This window comes from Rhinatrema bivittatum, chromosome 1, assembly GCF_901001135.1.
Source record: "Rhinatrema bivittatum chromosome 1, aRhiBiv1.1, whole genome shotgun sequence".
NCBI classification, from domain to species: Eukaryota; Metazoa; Chordata; class Amphibia; order Gymnophiona; family Rhinatrematidae; genus Rhinatrema; species Rhinatrema bivittatum.
Window position 1 is genome coordinate 360,870,458 of NC_042615.1, and position 12,138 is coordinate 360,882,595.

Consider the following 12,138-nt stretch of genomic DNA (forward strand, 5'->3'; position numbering starts at 1 on the left):
GAGTGACTGAGGGAAGGGGAGAGAGGTGGGAGTGACTGAGGGAAGGGGTGGGAGGTGAGAGTGAGGGGAAGGAGGCAGTGGGAGACAGAGGGTGAGTGGAGGAAAGGGGAGGAGTGAACGAGGGGAAGGGGGAGAGAGGGAGAAAAAGTGTAGAAGTGCTGTTAGAAAATGGACTGAAAAAAATGTAATGTAGCCTGTTTTAACGGGCTTAACGGCTTGTAAATACTATAAAATAAATTGGTGCAGAGAGATGATATGGGGAGGAGAAAGGTGTTAAGAATAGGCACTACGGGAAGGACAAAATGTGAAGCGTGATACGAAAAGCAACGAGATGTGGTTTTATGGCAGCAACAGGGCATCCTCCTTGGCTTAATTAAAGACTCAGCCCTCCTAGTGAATAAAAATAACACCTTTGGATGTATGACTAGTACTGCAGCTATACTGCTTATTATCCCAGGCTGTCCTAAGGAACAGTGTAGGTTATAACAGCAATTCTCAACCGGTGTGTTGCGGCTCCCGGTGTCCCACTGCCCCACTTGTGCTTCCCTTCTACCCAGGGGTGGGGGCCAAAGAACGGAGAGACGTGCGCCACCGGAGGCCAGGCCAGCAGCAGCTGAAGAGCAGAGAGACCCTGTGCGCCGCCACCGGAGGCCAGGCCGACAGCGGGCTGATAAGCGGAGGCCAGGCTTCTGGGCCAAACAATGAAAAGAGGCTCCATGTGAGCTTGTGTGTGTATGAGTGGAAGCTTTGTGTGCCTGTGGTAGAATGGGTGCCTGGGTGCATGAGTGGCAGCTTTGTGTGTGGGTGCCTGGGTGTGTGAGTGGCAGCTTTGTAGGTTGTGGTAGAATAGGAGCAAGAGCATTTGTATGTGATTGAGAGCTTGTATGTAAGTGAGAGCATGTGTGATTAAGAGAGAGACAGGTCAGAGGTGATGTGTTTTCTGTGAGAGAGAGACTGGTCAGCGAGGTGACTGTTGTGTGTGTGTGTGAGGAAGAGAGACTAATTAGGTTACTGGTCTGGTGAAACAGAGACTGTGTGTGAGTGACTGGTTTTGGGCCCTAAGGAAGAGGACTGTGAGGACAGAGCTTCAGCAGCTACTGCTGCTTCTGGTGAGTTCTATTGGCCTGCAAGGGAAAGGAGTAGGAGAGTTGCTGGAGAGGATAAGTAAAGGTGGCTTTTTAAGTTTATTTTCCTTGATTGATTGCCATTTTAATTATTGGGTATTATGTGAAGTGTCTGCTGTTTTGAAATATTTTATTGATATTTGGACAATTTGGTGGAATCGGTGTAAAATGGACTTTATTGAATCTTGCCCGACTCTAGCCGAGTTTCGCTCAATGAGCTGCCTCAGGGGCTATTGCAAACAAATAAAAGGACACACAAACATTTATATTTGAAACAACAAGTAAAATGCAATATAAAAATGTTGTATAAATCATATTAAATAATATAAAATAAATATAAAAATAAATGTAAAAATAGACATATTGCACTATATAATGAAATTTCAAACATGTACCTAAATTGTTTGTATGTGTATACAAATCCATATACAATCATTTTATAAGACAAGTGTGCATTTAAGTGTACAAATATCAATGCGACAAAAACCAATGAAAGAACAAGTAAAATCAATTATAAAATATAAAGGGAGTGCGTGTGTACATATTGACAACTTAATAAATCAACCTTGTAAAAGGAGCATAAGTCATTGAAAGAATGATAATATATTATATATGAAAATTAACCTTAAAATAAAATAACAAAAAAGGGGGCAAAAAAAGGGGGGTATATAGAAAAGAGAAAGAAGAAGAAAAGAAGAGAGAAAAAAATATCTTTAAATAATAAAAGAAAAATAAGTGAAAACTAAATGAAAAATGTGTGTGGATGGTTTTCAGGATTCTCTTTTGAAACTCTGTATGAACTTCATATAATGAAAAAAATTCATTTTCAAAAATTTTTTTTTATATATCTTAAGTACCTTTAGAGCTACTTGAATTGGCTCAGATTAGCACGGACTTCACATATATCATAATTGGAGAAGCATTTAATCAGCGAACTGACTGAAAAAAGAAAAATTTATGACTGTAATGGTCACAACAATAAGAGCAAACCACCTTAAGTACATTCAATTTATTCAAGAATTTTTGCCTATCGGACCTGTTTTGAAACAGATACTTTCAACAGCAGACAATTAGATCATTTTCTTTCTTTCCTCTGAAAGAATTGTGATATCACTGCCCTCAAAGTGGTCTGCTGTTGAAAGTATCTGTTTCAAAACAGGTCCGATAGGTAAAATCTAATCTGAGCCAATTCAAGTAGCTCTAAAGGTACTTAAGATATATAAAAAAAAAATTTTTGAAAATGAATTTTTTTCATTATATGAAGTTCATACAGAGTTTCAAAAGAGAATCCTGAAAACCATCCACATACACATTTTTCATTTAGTTTTCACTTATTTTTCTTTTATTATTTAAAGATATTTTTTTCTTTCTTCTTTTCTATATACCCCCCCCCCCCTTTTTTTTGCCCCCTTTTTTGTTACCTTTTTTGTTATTTTATTTTAAGGTTAATTTTCATATATAATATATTATCATTCTTTAAATGACATGCTCCTTTTACAAGGTTGATTTATTAAATTGTCAATATGTACATACACACTCCCTTTATATTTTATAATTGATTTTACTTGTTCTTTCATTGGTTTTTGTCGCATTGATATTTGTACACTTAAATGCACACTTGTCTTATAAAATGATTGTATATGGATTTGTATACACATACAAACAATTTAGGTACATGTTTGTAATTTCATTATATAGTGCAATATGTCTATTTTTACATTTATTTTTATATTTATTTTATATTATTTAATATGATTTATACAACATTTTTATATTGCATTTTAATTGTTTCAAATATAAATGTTTGTGTGTCCTTTTATTTGTTTGCAATAGACCCTGAGGCAGCTCGTTGAGCGAAACTCGGCCAGAGTCGGGCAAGATTCAATAAAGTCCATTTTACACCGATTCCACCTTGTTTGTTTGCTGCTAGCCAACTTGGATCGGTTACCGGTTTGTTTATTTGGACAATTTTAAATAATTTTTATGAGTTTTTAATTGTTGGATGTTCTGTTCATCAGCTGTTTTGTAACATTTATTAGGATAGTTTTACAATTATTTCTGAGTGGGGATCGCAGCTTGGCTTGCTCTGTTTTCCTAATAGGAGGTGTATTAGTGTTTGAGGCCTGGTTAAATATTTGTAGTGTTGCCTTTTCATAGATAGGGTTGTTAGTGTTTGAGAGTGTTCCCTAATGCAGGTGTAACTTTGTGCAGATTAGTTTGTGTGCATTATTATGTTAGGTGCTATATTTCTCTTTCCATTTTTCCAGGTTTGTACTGCATGCAGAGTGGCTGTTTTGGTTTTCTAGTCCAGTTTGTCTGCATATTTATAATTTGTGGACTTTTCTGTACTTGGTGAAGGTCAGTTCTGGGTGTGTGACCGAGGTGAGATATTTTACTAGCATGTAGGCATTTGTATCTGTCTTATTTGTTGTGTTTCCTCAATAGGACATGCATTATTGGTAAATTACTATCTTTTCATAAGGAGGGGTATTGTGCCTGCCAATAAAGAAAGTTTGTTTTGCTTTTACTGAGATGTCATCAGAACCAGAATATCTTTTTTTGTATGGTGAGTTGTACAGGTAATGCCCTAATTCTGCCCTGCACCCATTGTTGGGGGTCAAGGGGGTTCCCGAGAATGCAAAATGTATATTTACTGTAATTTATTCCAGCATTTACTCAGCACTATATTCTTTACTTATTATTTTGCAATTTCTTTCCCTCTTTTCTTACCCTTTGATATATTACTTTGGAAACACACAAAACAGTAATGCCAATAACTGTTTTGTCCCATGACAGTCACATGTTCAGTTTGTCACGCATGTGAGAACCATCTGTCAGGTGTGTCCCGGCCGAAAAAAAGTTGAGAACCACTGGGTTATAAGCCTTTAAAAGATTCTGCTTGCTGTGGTACAAAGAGCAAGAATAAGCAGGTGAATCCCTTGCCACATACCATTTCTAAGCAGCAAGAAAAGCAGCTGCCAGAACAATAACTGGAGTTTCTCGAAGAAAGAGCTCAACATAGAATTGATTCAGATAGCTTTATTGGCATTACTGTTTTGTGTGTTTCCAAAGTAATATATCAAAGAGTAAGAAAAGAGAGGGAAAGAAATTGCAGAATAATAAGTAAAGAATACAGTGCTGAGTAAACGCTGGAATAAATTACAGATCCACTGAGTGAACATAGTTATAAGGGAGAATATAGAAACTCAAAACATTGAAGGAGTACAATTTATACACTAGAGGGCAGCACTATCATGCTGACTTTTTTTTTTTTTGTCAAATAACTTTTTAAAGTACTGTTTTAAGGAGTGACGGTTCCCGCACCCCCGTTTAAGACAATGATGCCCAACCTTTAGCCTTTTGGGTCCTTCACTGTTGTTTTGTATGTACAAAATTATACTGTTACAGAATAGAAACACATTTATAAATGAGGCCAAAAGCCATGACTAAATAAGCTGCCTTGAAAAAAGGTGTAAAGTGGAGATAAATACATTTAATGTGAGATATTAAGGTACCTACTGGAATAATTCTCTGCCACTTTTACAGTTAAAAAATGGTGGCACAATTTGTGGCCTACAGAACCCGCTGATAAATGTTTAATGAATTTAAAATAATAAATACACACTGTTAAGTAATAATAGTTTTTAAATTCAGGAACTCTTCACTCTTCCCAATTGGCTGTAGACATAATTATTCATTGCAATAACCTTTACACGCAAATCAGAAAAGCAACATAGTGTCCACTTCAGATAAAGTAGTTATTAAGTTCTTACAATAAAAAGGGATCGCCTTATATAACTTTTTTTTTAATCTTTCATTTCTACTTCAGATGCTATCTCTGTTACTTGTCAGCAAAGATTTTTATTTTTATTTTTTTTTTTACTTCTCTTAAATGCAAAGCACATATATGGCAGTCCTTTTTGTTATTCAGAATAATGCAGTTCAGATATATTCCTAATGCTATACTCTGCCACGGAGGTGAGAGGACGGCTTTGTTTTCTATCTCACTGGGACCCTGCTGGTGTGTGTGCCCCTTCTATACTTGCTCCTGCCGTTCCTGCTCCCTGTGGTCATTAGCCCTGTCCACACCAGCCCAGATGTTCGGTGGGTTTTGAAGTCTAATATATTTGCGTTTTGTTTTGGAAGGTTTGTTCAACCTGTGTTTCATGGGTATAGCAAATTGTGCAGTAATTGTGCAATTTCAAATATGAATTGTTTTCTCTTATTGTATGTATTAGGCATAAAATGTAGTAAATATATCTGTTTACAGCAGTTATTGTCTTTTGTTTTGTGTTTGACCGGTAAGCTGCTTTGAGCAGTCCTTTTGGTGTGGAAAGTTGGTTGTAAGTCAAATAAAGTTGGAAAATTAATGCAATTAGGGAAGAATTTAAAATAGAATTCATTTAAAAAAAAAAGGCTAAAAATTAAAGGTGGTGAAGTCACATGGCTTTCCTCTTAGGGGAAAATCAAGGAAGTATTGTATGTGGTTAGCAGGAATAAGGGGAAACTTGCTCGTGTAGTTGCATTGCTCTAGGTTTGACTCTGGTGATTGATAGGACCGCCCCTGCTGCTGGCCACCACCATCTCATTGTTTCTCAAGCCTGCTATTACTTTTTGTGAATGAAACCAAACTTTTTAACTTTCTTGACTAACCATTTTAAACCTTTTCTTTGCTTTTATAAAATATTTGGAGTTAAATTATCTAAATTTAATCCCATGCAAACGCTGGTTACCTCCTACCATGGAACTCGCCCCTCTGGATTGGCTGCTGATGCTAGCATACGGGCCAATTCAGTAAAGTCCGAGGGAGAGCACAGGCCAGTATTTAAATTAGGTCCGGCGGTAGAAACAGGCAAAAGGAGGCGCTAGGGACACTAGCGCGTCCCTAGCGCCTCCTTTTGGCCCGATGCGGTGGCTGTCAGCGGGTTTGACAGCCGACGCTCAATTTTGCCGGGTTCAGTTCTCGAGCCCGCTGACAGCCACAGGCTCGGAAACCGGACGCCAGCAAAACTGAGCGTCTGGTTTTTGACCCGACAGCCACCGGCCCATTTTAAATTTTTTTTTTTAATTTTTTTTTTTTACTTTTTTTTACCCTTCGGGACCTCGGACATAATATCGCCATGATATTAAGTCGGAGGGTGCACAGAAAAGCAATTTTTACTGCTTTTATGTGCACTTTCCCGGTGCCCGAAGAAATTAGCGCCTACCTTTTGGGTAGGCGCTAATTTCTGAAAGCAAAATGTGCGGCTTGGCTGCACATTTTGTTTTCTGAATCGCGCGGGAATACCTAATAGGGCCCTCAACATACATTTGCATGTTGAGGACACTATTAGATTCAGCGGGTTGGACGCGCGTTTTCGGCCCCTTACTGAATAAGGGGTAAGGGAAAACACGCGTCCAATGGCAGGTTAACAGTGCGCTCCATCGGAGCGCACTGTACTGTATCGGCCCGATAGCATTTAAGTTGAATGAACAGGTACTGTTATGCCACACGCTCTCTTCATTTTCTGAACCACCACAGAGAGCTCAAACAAATTTTAAATGTAGATGTTTCAAAGAACACAATAAAGCATGCAGTGGAACGCTTTAATGTAGAAGTATAACAGCGGTGGGCATTACTGAAACTGGTATGTTTTACTTTGTATACATATGTGATTTCCTGTTTCAAGTTGCTTCTCAGTCACAGGACAACTGGTACCATGTTTTTGGCAGATCTGCGCCAGATCTGGCAGCTAAGCAATTACCTAGATAAACAATCTCGCCACTCTAACCCATGCAGTAGTCAGCAGGCAAACCGATTACTGCCACTCTCTGTTTAATGGAATCATGCAATACTGTATGAAATGGCTCCAGCTCCTTGAGTATTACTACTAGAACTGTGGTAGAAGCCAAAGGAACTGGCCACATAAAAACCTATATTCTGTCAACTACACTGGCTCCCAGTTTGAAAGCAGGATAACATTGAAAACTCTTTGATTCGCTTGTGTGTGAAAAAACAAGCACCCGAGTACCTCTCCTTCTACCCCTCCCCATGTGATGACCTTTCAAATGGCTCTTCTTGTGTCTCTTCCTCTGCCCACTGCTAGATTGTCCTGCACTAGACTCCATGTCTTCAGTGGTTATGCACCAAAAAAATCTGGAACAAGGTACCATTACCCCTATGACTTAATCTTGCTACCTTTCCTTCAGGAAAAAAGCTAAGGCATAGGGTCACTGCAGGAAAGACCTGGCTGAAAGCCACTGCCCCCTGCTTCTGATCAAGGTCTGGAAGTTTGTTTAGAATGCTGTGAATTTGATCATCACTGTAAGTTTATTTTAATTGCAGTTGTTGATAGAAATGGATTGTATTCCTCCTTGAAAGCCATTCTTGGTGAAAGGTAGAATATCAAATGTCTATGAATATTTTTAAGCGTTTATTTATTTAAGCGTTTTTTTTTATACCGAGGTATAGCTAGCAGCCTTCACACCGGTTTACAAATACAACAACCTATTACATTTAACATTATAACTTAAACAGAGAAACTTACATATTACAAACAGCTTCAACGTTTATAAAAGTGTATATCTGTGTACAGAAACTATGCAAGTTCTAGCATTCATGCGATCTGTGTCATAGTCTTATTAGAGCCGTTGCGTACCCGAAAAGGATATGCATGAGCTATGTTAAGTGATATTAATCAACACCATCTTTAAATGTTTGACTAAATATCCATGTTTTGAGCTCTTTTTTAAATGATTTAATGTTGCTTTGTGAGCTCACGTTTTCTGGAGTGAGTTCCATAATTTTGGGCCAGCAATGGATATGGCTCTGTTCCTTGTGTTGGATAGCTTGGCTAATGGGAGTGATGGTATTTCTAGTTATATTTTACTTGTTGTTCTAGTCGTATGTTGCGGTCTGTGAATATGTATGTCATTGTCAAGTGCCATGTTATCTGCTTTGTATATTGCGTTGTGTAGGATTGTTAGAATTTTGAACTCTATCCTTTTTTTCTACCGGTAGCCAGTGTAAACTCTTTAGTATGGGAGTGATGTGGTCTGATTTCTTTTTGCCAGTTAGGATTCTCACTGCGGCATTCTGTAGTAATTGAAGTGGTTTTAAGGTCACATTAGGTAGGCCAATCAAGAGTGAGTTGCAGTAGTCAAGGCTGGTGAAGATTAGAGATTGTAAGACGGTTCTGAAATCTTGGTGGTGAAGCATGGGTTTTAGATGTTTAAGTATTTGGAGTTTGTGGAAACCTTCTTTTGTTTTTTGTTGAGATGTGCTTTTTGTAGTTTAGTTCACTGTCCATCCAAATACCGAGGTCTTTTACGTTGTCTTTAAGTTGTATGTGTATGTTGTCTATTTGGAAGGATGGGGTTGCTTTTGATCCTGGGTTTTTTCTTTCGATTAGGATGCATTTAGTCTTGCTCATGTTTAGGCATAATTTTAGGTGGTTTAGCATGTTTTTGATCACATCGAGGTGAGAGGCAGCTAGTGTCAGTGCATCTTCGGTGGTGGATGTGATTGGAATGAGGAGTTGTATGTCGTCAGCATACATGTAGTAAGTTACACCTAGGCGTGATAGGAGTTGGCATAGAGGAAGTAGATAAATATTAAAAAGTGTGGCCGATAGGGCGGACCCTTGTGGCACTCCTGTTTCAAGAGGGATGGCTTCTGATGTGATGTTGATTGAGACTTTGAAATATCTGTCTTTTAGGAAAGAAGTGAACCAGTCAAGAGTTTTGCCTGAGAGTCCTGTGTTTGCTAGGCTTGATATTAGCATTTTGTGGTCAACTGTGTCAAATGCTGTGGAAAGGTTGAGAAGGATTAGTAAGTGGGCTGTTTTGTTATCTAAGCCTCTTAGTATATTGTTGGATAGATTGAGCAGTAGAGTTTCCGTGCTGAGGTTTTTCCTAAAGCCGGGTTGTGTGGTATGTAGTATTTTGTAGTGCTCGAGGTGTTCATTTAGTTGTTTCAGGGCTGCTTTCTGTGTCATTTTTGCAAGTAGGGGTAGGTTTGATTATTGGACGGTAGTTGTTCAAGTCTTCTGAGTTCAGGTTCTTTCTCTTTAGAATTGGTTTGATAGTTGCGATTTTTAACTTGACTGGTAGCTCACCTTCTTCGAGAGATTTATTGATAATTGCTGCTACTGTTGGGGCTATGGAATGAGCAATTTCCTTTAGCTCTCGTGTGGGGATGGTGTCTAGGTCATGGCGTGCTGGGTTTATTTTTCTTAGCATTTTTTCTGTTTCCGTGGAGGAGATGGGTTTGAAATTAGACCATGGTGTTATCTTTGATGTGGGTATATGTTTTTCTTCGATCGAGGAATTGTAGAAGGCATCCGTTATTTTGTTCTTGAAGAACATTGCTAGGTCTTGGCTTAAATTTTTGGAATCTGTTGTGTTGGAGCTAATGTTTTCAGAAATGAGGTTGTTAACAATGTTGTAGAGTGATTTGGAGTTATTGGAGGAGTAGATAAAACTATATCTGTAAGAGTAGATAAAACTATATCTGTAAGAGCCTTTGAGACTAGATAGGCTGGCTGCTGGAAGCAAACTACACTTGATGAAAGTGGTGAAGTAACCCACGCTCATTTGCTTCCAGCCAGGGCCAGCGGAAGGGGTGAGTAAGATGGGGGTAATGCGCACACTATACTGCCATCATCGTGCCAGTGCTGGCAGCAACCGCCCGTGCACTGTGCAGGACTCCTGTGCAGAGGATCTGCTGTTCTCATCATCTGGGGGAGGTGGGGGAGGATATTCTTCCCTCCCCCCCTCCCCCGTCGGGTCACTGGAAGGGGAACCGGCCCCTGGGTCTGCCCTCGGAGAGGATCCGCACTTTACTGCTTGGGCCACAGTTTATTTGTAGACGTTTGATATTCTTGCCTTTTCCCATGAGTGTCCTTAAGGCCAGATTACAAAACAAGTTTTTACTAACAGTTACAGTACATTGTTTTAAAGGTCATTTCCAGTGGATTGCATTGCCTTCAGTGTGTCTTTACTTGAGGGTTTCATGTAGATAGGTCGGAAAGACTGAGTGTCTGCCGAGGGAGCTCTTAATCCGGAGAGCCCTGTGACAATCCTGCCTGATGCATCCTAAGGGGGAAGAAGAACTCCAGTTTTGCTTTACTATCTTTTTAATTATGTTTAAAGCTTAGAATTTATAATTCCACCCTACCCAGCTTTGTGGGTTGGTTTTTTTTAAGTATAGGCTCCTCAATATCATATTTTCATTGCCTTTACTCTGTTAAAAGTGCTTCCTGTCCTGGGACATACAAGAAGGAATAGCAACGTGTAGAGTTTATAAAAGCTTTAATAAAAATAAAAAATAGGATAGATATGGGAGTTATATATTGTAGCTTTAATAATTGTGGGCCTTCAGTCTGCAGGGCAAACCCCCAAGGCCTCCAGGTTTCTCTTATGCCCACAAATGCTGAAGCTCTAGACAAAATTACAGTCCTGCAAGCCTTAGTAATGGAGGCAAATCTAGATATTGAACTACATCTCTGCATCAGTACCAATGAGCCCCATGACTGGAATATGGTTACTCCTGGTTATAACCAATATTCTCTTAAATGTTTTTGGAGGGTATGCGGCAAATGAGGGAGTGGGGAATCCTTCTCCCTCCCCTCAGTTTGTAGTGGGTATATTCTCCCTCCCCCTCTTCCCATTACCCTGTTCTTGCAATAAAAGCCACTTCACGAGCACTTTTACACAAATATCCATACAAAAGAAATGGGACTTTCGTTCGGGCATTTAAGATGTGAGGTGCTAACACCACAAAAAAAGAAAATTTTAAATATGTGCAGTGTCTTCCATCCCAGAAAAAAGTTAAAAGAAGTTAGATCTTATAAACTCCATTTTTTAGACTGCAAGACATTTTTCAAGGAGTCAGAGAGAGAACGTATTGCAGCCTACAAAGACTCCAGTTTTTTTTTTCTAAAACCAGTTTGGTCACCAGAGCTCTGTACCATTGATCTAATGAAGAAATCACAGTTTGCCACATATCCTGTGCAGTTATTACTGTAAAAAGAGAGTCTGAAGCAGATACACTAAGCACATTCCAGAGACAACTAAGCAAAACACCCTGTCCAGTATGTACCAGTCCCAGCAACAATGGTGGCTTTAGGAGGTGACAAACCATGCAATTGCCCAGAGCCTCACACCTTGGGGGACCCCAAAAGTTTGCAACTGGGGTCCCCCAAGGTGTGAGGCTCTGGGCAATTGACTAGCCAATCCCTTCAGCCACCATTACAAAGATCCACAATGCAACTTTTACTGCCATTTTATGGAAAGGACGAAGTGAAATTGAAATAAAAAAAAAAAAAAATGTCCAACTTGTTTACAAGTCATCATACTTAAGCCTCTGAGGAGCTCCAAATGACTCTGTAGCCCAGGGTTTGAACAATCCTAAGGCTGGCACTACATAGTACTCCTGCTCTGCCAAGTTACTTGCTAATGTAACACATTTTCCAATAAAAGATTTTCAACCCTTTGTTATTTCTCGCTTTTTTTTTTATACTCTCTATCTTTCTTATTTCTTTCATGTTTTGTAGAAATGTATGGTGCTGTAAGAGTCTATATTGCTGTTTCATGTAGTGCAGAGCCTGGCCAGCCCTGCAACACCGGGCAGTAAAGGGACTGAGCATTGAAATGAATAAGAATAAGACAACATATGGGAATCCAAGGTCATTTGGAGGACATAAGTGTACTGGGATAACAGCCTGAATAAATGAATAAAGAGGTGTCTTAGGTTTGAGCCCTTGATGAGAAAGAAAGTTTAAAAAAAAAAAAAGTTAAACTCAGATACTGGCATTTTCCAGAAACCAAAACTTAACAGCAAATATATTGCAAAGTGTTGTAGTCTATAGATAAAAGCTGGAACACACTGGGTCAAGCTGGTTAGCAGAGTGTGGAACAGAACTTCAATAGAAGGCTTATGTGCAGGAAGTCACGTACAATTGTTTGCTTCAGGTTATAAAAAGTCAAAGCTGTAAAATTAAAATTGGAATGCTGCCTTTGACTGTTCAACGAC